Raw genomic sequence first — 11,041 nt, 5'->3', positions numbered from 1 at the left:
AAAGCTCTTTTAACAGTTTGCGCAATTTCTGAAAATGTTGGCATTTACTTGTGTTTCATAGTATTTTGAGACAGGGTCTCACTCTGTTGCCCATGATAGCACCACTGGCTCACTGATGGCTCACTGCAGCCTCAACCTCTTGGGCCCAAGCAGTCCTCCCACCTCAGCCTCCCAATTAGTTGGGACCACGTGTATGCACCACCACACCCAACTAATTAAAAAATTTTTTTTGTAGAGTCTGGGATTTCCCTATGTTGCCCAGGCTGGTCTTGAACTCCTGGGCTCAAGAACTCCTCCCACCTCAGCCTCCCAAAGTGTTGGGATTACAGGTGTGAGCCACCATTCCCAGCCTGTTTAATAGTTTTGATACATTTGAACTGCCATTAATAAAGACATTTGGTTATATTAAAGGTTTATTTAAAGTATGACTAAAGCCCATGGTCTAGATAAATTCTTTATGGTTTTTTGGAGTTTTCACTGGAACAGGTACAAAGTATGCAAAATTATAAAACTACCATCAACTATAGATAAGATAGAAGTAGATAATCTTCTGATAACTGTAAATATCCAGCACCGTCTATAATAGGGAAAAAAATTAAAATGTTAGTTTCAGATATTCCTAGAGGAAGATCTTTCTGCTGTATCACTAGGTAATATTCCCCTCATATTTATTTTCCTTATGTCTTATGTAAAATGAATGCTTTTTATTTTAGAGACATTTAGTAAAATAAATAATATATGCCATTTACTGAGTATCTGTATTATATTACTTAATTCTCACCACACCCTGTTAGGTAGTAGTATTGCCATTTCACAAATGAATACATTGATATTTAGAAAGGTTGCCCATGGTTTTATTTGCTAGTAGAGCTGGGATTTGAATCACAGTCTGACTGGTTTGCAAACCTATTCTGTCTATTGTATTCCCTACTAAGGTTAAGAGTCTTTTATGATTTATTGTTTAAGTATGCAGCTTGGAAGATTATGTGTTACAGAAACAGTACTCATGTTATTCATAGTATTGCACTTGTGATTTGTGACTTGAAATGTGAGGGCCACAGCTGATTTGGCTAGCATTGTTGAAGTTTTTTGTGTAATTTTGGCCCAAAGATAGGTTATTTGATAATAACCTAAGGATAAAGGGCCACAGTCAGTATTTGTTTTGTCAGCAGGTGTTCTTGAGCTTTTGAAAGCATTTCAAACTCAAATAGAAGGATATGCAAAGCTTCCTTAAGATCATAACTACTTTAAAAACTAAATATTTGGTGGCTAAAGGGAGAACTTGAAAATTCTGAGCACTTCGAGAGGCTCTTATTTAACAGTATGTTTTCTTATGCTTAGGACTTCTGGTGGTGGTGATTTTCTAAAATATTTCCAGAGTTTTAATAAACTGACTTTAAAATACATCCTTTGAAGAAAGCATTTGTAATTAATTGGTCTTGTTTACACCTATTTTCATCATATTAATTTACCGTTGTGGACACAATCAGAGGCAATTAAACTCATGATAAAAATATTTAAAAGGATATAAATGCTTGAAAGAATTTGGAGATTTTACTAACCATATGTAACTTCTGGCATAGTAGTAGGAGAATTATTTCTGTCAAAATAGATAATACAGATTATAGTTATAATTTATTATATGAAGATATTTTCACCACAATTCCTTCTTCACCCATGCCTCCCATTTTATGGTTATTGTATTGCTGATGTGTTAATATTGGTATAATCGTGTATGTTGGAGATGGAAAATAATGTGGAACCGTTAAATGCTGATAAATTGAATCCTTAACTGTTGATAGTGTAGAGCTTAATCTCTCCCACTTGGCCTCAGATAGCCTGTTAAACCTGTTTGAAATGGTAAAAGGTACTAAATAAGCACTTCAGGGCAGTGAAACTTGTTAGGAGAGAAGCAGTTGGGTGGAAATCCAGTTTCTTTCTCCAAGGCTGTAATACACTATGATTGGGCCTGGAATAGCCACTGTAGTCCAGCCAGGACAACATAGCAAGATCCTGTTTCTTAAAAATATTAAAACAGCAAAAGGGATTATGCCTTTTGGTCTTCACATTTTCTTTTCTTTTCTTTTTTTGGTATGTATTTTACTTGAAAGCAAACTTCAGTGAAAGTCAAAGTAAAAGTCAAAGTTTGTAACCTTTGTATCAAGCAAGTTAATGTTTTCTGTTAAGATGTGTTACCTTGCCTTGAGATCAGTCCACTTCTAGGTGTGGCAATTTTACAGTAGGCTTTTCTCGTTATTTACGATGAATTGCCTATAAGACCAAAATAAGCCTGAAAGGCTGAGCACAGTGGCTCATGCCTGTAATCCCAGGACTTTGGGAGGCCAAGGCAGGCGGATCTCTTGAGGTCAGGAGTTTGAGACCAGCCTGGCCAACATGGTGAAATCCCATCTCTACTAAAAATGTAAAAATTAGATGGGTGTGGTGGCACATGCTTGTAATCCCAGCTACTAGAAAGGCTGAGGCAGGAGAATCGCTTGAGCCTGGGAGGTGGAGGTTGCAGTGAGCTGAGATCGCGCTGCTGCACTCCAGCCTGGGTGACAGAGCAAGACTCCTTCTAAAAAAAAAAAAAGCCTGAAACAAACTTTGTTGTTGAAATTTCATATTGCATATATGCCTATAAACTTAAATTTTGTGAAATATCATGGACATTATTAAAAAATACCTTTTTAGACTGGCAAAATTTTGATGTAAAGATTTTGGAGGAAACGAGTTTATAACTCATGAGTTCTAGTTTGGTAGATTAGTTGGGGTTGACTCTCGTATATTTTTACAGTTACAAAGAGTTTTTCTTACCTTTCCTGGCATTGAATGTAACTTACTTTTATCAATTTAGTCATGGAAATAAAATCTTACCCCAAAGAAGTTCTAAAAGTAAAAAAAAAAATAATAAAAATTTAGTAAGATGTTGTCTTTATTAAGTAAATGTGTAGTTTATTATAGCATAAAAATAGAGCCTTACCCCTAGTTGGTTCAAAATAGCAATGAGTAACTGTGAAGGAAGAAAAATCGATGATCAGTGCTGTCAATAGGTTTATTTTAAACCTACATTTAACTTATTACCTATGCAAGTTAATATACTTAGTATATGAAAATCTATTTTATTGAAAAATTCCATTTTATTGCTTAGTATATTATTTATATGATACAAGATTTTAAAATGACCCAATATCTAGATTTAAATACCTTTAATTCACAGAAATATTTTCTTCTTTCTACAACTTTGTAATGGTATTCACCATATTTGAAAGTTAGAAAATTTATTTGAATGGTTAAGAAACCCTCTGTGTACACTTCCATACAAGTCCCATCTTTCATAAATGATTCAGATTCCCTGTGTGAATGATACTTGAACTAAAATTGTAGGACAACTATGAATACTTTGTTTTGAGAACTTGCTTACACAAGCAGTTTTACTGGAAAATTGCTTTGTAGCGTCCACATGGTCCTGTTTTAAGATTCTGGCAGCTTGCTCAAGAAATTGACTACTCAGTCTAAAAGGTTAATCTCTTTACTTGTTGAGCTGTCTGTCTCAGAATGTATGCAGTAATATTTAAGCTAAACACTGTCCCAACAGTGACAGATCTTAGGCACGAACAATGCCTTCAGGTAGTATTTGTTCTGTTAGGGTGCCTTTCCTTGCTCCCTACCTTAATTAGGACCATTGAGAGGGGTTGAATGTAGTATTTATATGGACTTTATAGAATAACAGGGCAGAATATATTTACCGCGATAAGATCATTAGGTGTGAGGACCTAGAATAAAGGAAACAGTTAAATAAGGAATTGTAATTCAGCATTTCATCTACTTTTGTATCTTATATATTTTATATTAGCTTGGTAAATGAAAGCATACTTTTTAGAATTCTCATCATTTCTGAAGTTCAATTACTAAGATTAAAATTCACTAATATTTTAAGTACCCCCCCAAACCTATCTCTGGAAACATATAGTCCATATTTTCTGTTGTGGGCTCCAAACATAGCTGGGACTTCTTGGAAAGGTTATTAAACCTGTGCTTATTGGGTTTGAAAAAGATAGTATTTTGGGATCACCTCTTTCTGAAAGAAAACTTTAATAATGTTACTTCCTATAATTGTAATAAGTGTTCTGGGCATGGTGGCTCACTCCTGTAATACAGCACTTTGGGAGGCCAAGGCAGGCGGGTCACTTGAGTCCAGGAGTTCAAGACCAGCATGGGCAACGTGATGAAACCCCATCTCTACAGAAAACACAAAAATTAGCCCAGCGTGGTAGTGCGTCCCTGTAGTCCCAGCTACTCAGGAGGCTGAGATTCTCCAGAATCGCTTGTACCTAGGAGGTGAAAGTTGTAGTAAGCTGCAATTGCACCACTGCACTCCAGCTTGGGTGACAGAGCGAGGCTCAGTCTCAGAAACAGAAAATCATAATAGGAATATTATTACTTGGAGTTAACATGCTGAAATATACATAACTTTTTTGTATGTTACTGAATCAGCCTCATCTTATGTGTTTATCATGAATTCAGTAAAATCTTTTCAAAAGTAAAATTTGAGCAATTCCTTTATACCATGACTAACCTTAAATCTATTTCAAATGCTTCTAGGATAGATTACATTTCAATAAGAATGCATTTTACCCCCACTAATGACAAATGTGAGCATAAAATTTTAGTGGTGAAATGGACTTTGTAAATCATCTGTTGTCACTGTTTTATATTCTAGAAGAGTATAAGGGTCAAAGGAGTTAAAGAAAATTCCAAAGTATTAAAAGGCAGACATGGAGCTTACATCTCCAGATCATTTAACTTCAAATTAAATGTTTTTTTACTGGTTGGTCCCTGGGTTTATTCCACACAAGTAAGGAAAGTTTCAGGTCTTAGGTAGTTCAGTTTTCAAGGATATGTGAAATTTGTATATTAAATTACTGAAATGAAAATATCAATAACTAATGGTCCCCCAAAGAGAATGTTAGCCCATAGTTATTGGTATCAAATTTCTCCGCAATTAAATGTAAAGAATTTTTTGTTTTGTATTAGTTTAAGTATTTCCTAAGGAAGCTTTAAGTATAACTACCTGATTTGGATTGTAAGGAAAAGGAATAGAAGTCTACAAAAAGAAAAAAAGTAAATTGTGAACGAAACTGTGAACACTTTCTCTTGCTTTTTCTCAGTTATTCGTACATTCACTCGTCCTTCCATCCATCTATCCATCCATCCCTACAATATTTACTGAGCAATTATTCTATATCTGGGATTTAGGGATAGCAGTAAATGACACTTGGAGAGCTCACCTTCTGTTTGGTGGAGATTAGAAACTAGTGGGTCCAATATAATTTTTTTTTTCAAAAGGCATGGTTGTTTTTCTTTATTTGTCTAACTTAAAGCCCAGGAATCTGTCTTATGTACGTGTTGATAGTTTTTACAAATCTACCACTTTCCCTACAGTAAGGTTACTTTCTTTGCTTGCTTTTAAGATACTAGTCTGCCATCTGGTGGTAGGAAAAGTTTCCATTTCACAGAATAGTGATTCTTTTAATTGTCACATAGATTTAAATAAATTTAAATTTAAATGTTAACAGCGATTCTTAAGTTCTAATTATAAACCAAGACTCCAGGATTTTGCATCAGTTTAAAATAAATCTTGTCGGGCGCGGTCACTCATGCCTGTAATCCTAGCACTTTCGGAGGCCGAGGTGGGCAGATCACTTGGGGTCAGGAGTGAGTTTGCTCAGCCTGACCAACATGGTGAAACCCATCTGTACTAAAAACACAGAAATTAGCTAGGCATGGTGGCTACATGGGAGGCTGCTGAGGCAGGAGAATTGCTTGAACCTGGGAGGCGGAGGTTGTGAGCTGAGATTGCACCACTGTACTCCAGCCTGGGCAACAGAGCGAGACTGTCGAAAACAAAAAAACTTAACAAATTTTAGCAAACAATAGGGAAACAATGCACCTAGTCCTGACGAGAACCAAAATAATTAGCAATTAATTATAAGTGCAAGTATAATATTTAGAATTTAACAGCTAGGATTCAACCAGAACAAATAAAAACAGAAAAGGAGAATAAATGTTCTGTTGAGGACTAAGTTTAGTGACAAATTTCTAAAAGTTGAGAGAAACACAGTTTGAAATTAAATGCAAGCAAAGGGAAGGTGTTTATTGTATTTAGATATAAAAACAGTTATGCAAAATCATGTTTGTATATTTAAAAATATTTAGGGATCAGACGATATTAAGCAAGATGCAGTTTTAAAATGTTTGTGAGCTGGGCATGGTGGTATACACCTGTAATCCCAGCTACTGGGGAGCCTCTGGGAGGTGGGAGGATCACTTGAGCCCAGGAGTTTGAGACCAGCCTGGGTAACATAGTGAGGCCCTTGTCTGTAAATAAGGGGTATGTGAAGTTTTAAAATGTATGTGATTTTTAAAGAAAAAAATAATTACTTAAATACTTATCCAAATTTAACAAGGCCCCAATCTGTGTTGCAGCATCATTATTTTAGACTAAAATAATTTTCTACCCCCAAATTGCCTTGTGCTTTTCAAGTCTGCACCCATGCACTTGCTGTTCCTCTGTCTGAAATGTTTCGTCCATTTGTCTTCCTTTAAGACCTGGTTCAGATATTGTCTTCTCTGAAGTCTTTGATCCATAGCTTTGTATTTGTGCCTCGAAATACTTATCAAATTGCATTGTAGTTTCCCTTTATGAATCACTCTTCCTCATCAGATCTGAACTTACGCTGTTTGAATCTCAAGCACTCACCATTGACTCTATAATGAAGTCTACTTACAAAAGTGATATATATAGAATACAGGCAACTCTATTGTGTATTTAGCATTGTTCCAAACTTTATTGAAAAGTTTTAAGAATCCAGATGTTAGGAGAGATTGGAGAGGGTCCAAACAGAAAAGCAAAATAACTATTTTGCTTGAACTTGGGAAAAAGTTATAGACAGCTGGGAAAAAAATCTTTTTAGAGAAAGCAACAAGGTGAATTAGAAAAAACAAAATAATGGATTGTATAGAAAGAAGTATTCTCTTCATAAAGAATAAGCTCCTAACAGTCAGAGTAATTCAGCACAAACACCTTTTTAATAGTAAGTGCAGAGAAACACTGAGAGAGGGCACTGAAGATTTGGAGGGAAATTTGCTAGCCCCTTGTCACATTCCATTATAAGCTATATGGGAGAGAAGTTTGAATAGCTGATTCCTGCGGACTGCCTAAAGTCTCATTTTCAAAATTTGGAAAGTTTCATAACCACCATCCAACTAATGAATCCTTTCAGCTATTTCAGATTCCCCAAACCCATGCTTACCAGGGGTGGTTGTGGAGGTAGGGGAAATGGGACCTGAGGGAAAAATGGTGGTACTTGTGGTGGGTAGAAGATAAATCTCTGTAAAAAGAAACAATGTCAGTCATTTCAGACAATGGCAAACTTTTAAAATGATGAATGCATTATTTAAAAATACAACTAGAAGTTTACCTGTTCACTGGAACTTTCAGCATATTGTTCAAGCTTGCAAAACAATAACAGCAACAAGGTAAAGCAGGATATGGCAATACGTTATTCACTAAAGAGAGGTTTTGTTCTAAAGGAGAATAGGTAATAAGCTACTATGGAGCGTTATACCCGTCAGTAATGTAACTTCACTTCTGAAATAAAAAGCAGTTGGATATCTAATAGGAAAATGTTTAATTTTGTGCAATGATTTGGAAGACCAAGTGCTTTTTGCTTTTAAATTTATATCCAAAGAATACTTTTATTTACATTTCTTAAGATTAATTCCATATTACGTGAATATCTCCTTTTGTAAATCTTTGAATGAATAGTGTTCTTGATTTAGTTCTCAGTAGTTATAAATTCAAAGTGAAGGGAGTGTGGAAATGTACATTTAAGTTCTGCATCCCAAACACAAATTTTGAAAGCTCCCTCACTTCTTCAAAAGCTCCTTTATTACAAAGTGTGCAGGGGAGTTTCTTGCCTACGGGGTGCCCTCATATTCAGACTAGTAAACACAGGTTAGACTCAGTGGATCTCATTTGTATATAGTCATTTTGATGACAAAATGTCTATATAGGTGAAGTTAATGATGTTTTGGGATTACAGTATTTCATATATTCTTAGAGGCTATCATTGTCAGAAGCACCATTATTTTATAAATTACCGTAAAAGAAAAGCACTGCTGTTAAGGTGCCGTGACACTTTATCACATTATGTTTGTAAGACACAGCTGAATTTCAGAGCTGCTAAAATACCAAAAAGTACGTGTTAGAATTAATGAAATATGTGTACTGCAACATTCCCATCAGCATAAAGAAACAGGCAATACAAATTGTTTGAATTTTAGACCATGACACTTGTCAGCTTTGGCAAAAAGGATTGTGGTCTAAAGAAACAAATTAGGTTTGTTATCAAGGGCACTATAGATGAATGTAGCTTTTTATCCAAACCTAGTTTTCAGAAATTGGACTTTTAAAGGTGTGTCTGTATGATCCCTCAAATATTATTCAGGTATAAGTTGTTACTACATTCATAATTCAGCAATCGATATAAGTTATCTTAAATATTTCCTTCTTTAAAATCAAATCTACAATGAAGTAGATAGTCCTCTGGTGTCAGAGCATTTCCACGTAACAGCCTTTTAAGAAAACATGAGATGGTTTGGGGCAAGGGCATTACAAATGAAACTCAATTCAAACTGCTTAATTTAGACTTGGGTCACTGCAGAATATTTGTTCTGTATCACTGAGTTTATTCAGCACATCCTGTCTTTCAGATAGGACCCTTCTCTGCTTCAGATGCATTAAAAAAATTATCTCCATGCAACTCTGAGGTGTTCCTAGGACTCATTTCATAGACAAGGAAACCATGGGTTAGTTCAAGGTCACACAGCTAGCACATGGCATATGGAGCTGAGATTTGTCCTGGGCAGAGTCTTGGGCTGACAAAGAGTGGTGAACTCCTAGTTCTATGACTTTCCTGGATTCCACTTTCCTCTTTTGTGAAATGAAAAGATAAGACCCGCTTTCTAGCCCAGAAGTGAGATGACTCTAAATCTGAAATTGAGTCAGCAACTGAGGAGGGTGTACTCACGGGGATGGGCAGAGCAGTGGCAGTGCTCAAAAGGCCAGCCAAGATGAGAAATTTCATTCTAAAGGTCAAGCCTGGAATTGAAGGGGCAGAAGATCATTTTGAGTTTTTTTCTATTTAAGTCCTATTCCTATTGTAAATAGGTAGATTAGTTAGAGGTGTTGAAATAGTGGTCCAGATAAATCCTGCCTCCAAACATCGGTTTTGTAAACCTACAAGAGTGTTTTTCAAAGCTTTGAATTCCTTAAACAAGACATGCACTGTTTAGCTCCCAAAATAGCCCATTACGTTCTACTTTCTTATAAAGTTACAGTTCAGCCTATACACTGTACATGTTTGGTCCCTGAAGTTGAGTTTGTGATCTTTACACACAAATCTTTCTTTTTTTTTTTTTTCGAGACAGGGTCTTGCTCTGTCACCCATGCTGGAGTGCAGTGGCACAATCATAGCCTCCTGTACCCTCGAACTGCTGGGCTCAAGTGATCTTTCTGCCTCAGTCTCCCAAGGAGGTAGGACTACAGGTGTGTGCCACCACACTTGGCTAATTTTTTAAAAATTTCCTTAGAGATGGGGTCTCGCTATGTTGCCCCCCTGTTGCAAGGCTGGTCTTGAACTTCTGGCCTCAAGCAACCTTCCCACCACAGCCTTCCAAAGTGCTGGGATTACAGGTATGAGCCACTGTGCTCAATTCTACTCACAAATCTTTAAACACCAGTGTTGCATCATGCTTATTATTAGGAATTGATCACTACTGGCTAAAATGAGAGGAAAGTTTTCGTGTAATACAGAAATAAATCCACCTGAAGCTTGTACCTCTGTGAGACCTACCAGGCCTTCATATAGTCTGGTTGCTGTTATTGCCAGTTATAGTTCTCGGGAAGGAAATTGTATGGGAAAAATTTTGTAAGATGTAATGGGTTGGTAGAAAATCAGCACAATATGAGTAAATGCAGATTCAATAAAGCAAATCAACTGACCTTTTATTGGTCCGTTGGTTCTGAAAGGAGGCATTTTATGTTTTAAAATCACGTTTAATTCAAATTAACTTACCTTGTGAGTTTCAAACCAAATCACTACTCTGGAACTGGATTTTGAAAGAAAAACAACTTCATCATATTCTTATCAAGACTTATCTCCAGCATTTGAGGCAAGTTATATCTATATCTGCATCTATAAATCACACTTCAGCTGTTATAGATTTAAAACTCAACCTTGATTTATCTTAGTGCTACTTTGCCTGAATTTAGGCAACTTATTTCCCTTCTTTTCCTTTTTCATGTTTTTTCTTTGTATTTTTATTCCTTCTGGATTCAAACACTTTAATTTCTTTCTTCTTTTTAGAAGTGGACCTATTAGAAATCGTTAAATTACCCAATACAAGAATATGTTACATTCTTTTATCTAGTGCAATAGAATCAGTCCAAATTATACTATATATCTCTTCAATTACCTTTGCTTCAGGGGCTCTTGGAGCAGCAAATTCAAGGAACAGTGTGATCGTCTAGAATCTCTATGCCCATCTAGTATTTAAGCCATGTTACTAATGCCTTTATGGTTACGGGCAATATGAGTCACAAAATTCAAAGCTAAACTGAATAATTGTGTTCACACCAGGATCTCCAACTTCCAAAATATCTCAATTACACAGAGGTAGACTTACAGACTGATTACTGAGAAAATAACTTCATCTCCTAGGTTGGGATTAGAGTATGTCTTTATCACAACCCACAATTAAAAATTGTGACCACCAAGAATTTTAATGTGCCTCTATAAATGAGCTAGCTGTACATGTGAGAGCCTTAAATGATACAGAAATTTTAAGGTTTGAAAATTTCTAGTATTCAATATTTTTCATTTCAAAATGAATATTATTTTCAAATAATTTTTTTAGTAGATATTGAGGTGGTGTCCTTACCTTGATGTTAAAGTCGCTTTTCACTATTCTAAAATAT

This window comes from Rhinopithecus bieti, unplaced genomic scaffold (assembly GCF_001698545.2).
Source record: "Rhinopithecus bieti isolate Rb0 unplaced genomic scaffold, ASM169854v2 scaffold_3767, whole genome shotgun sequence".
Classification (NCBI taxonomy): Eukaryota; Metazoa; Chordata; class Mammalia; order Primates; family Cercopithecidae; genus Rhinopithecus; species Rhinopithecus bieti.
Note: the sequence above shows the minus strand (reverse complement) of the source record.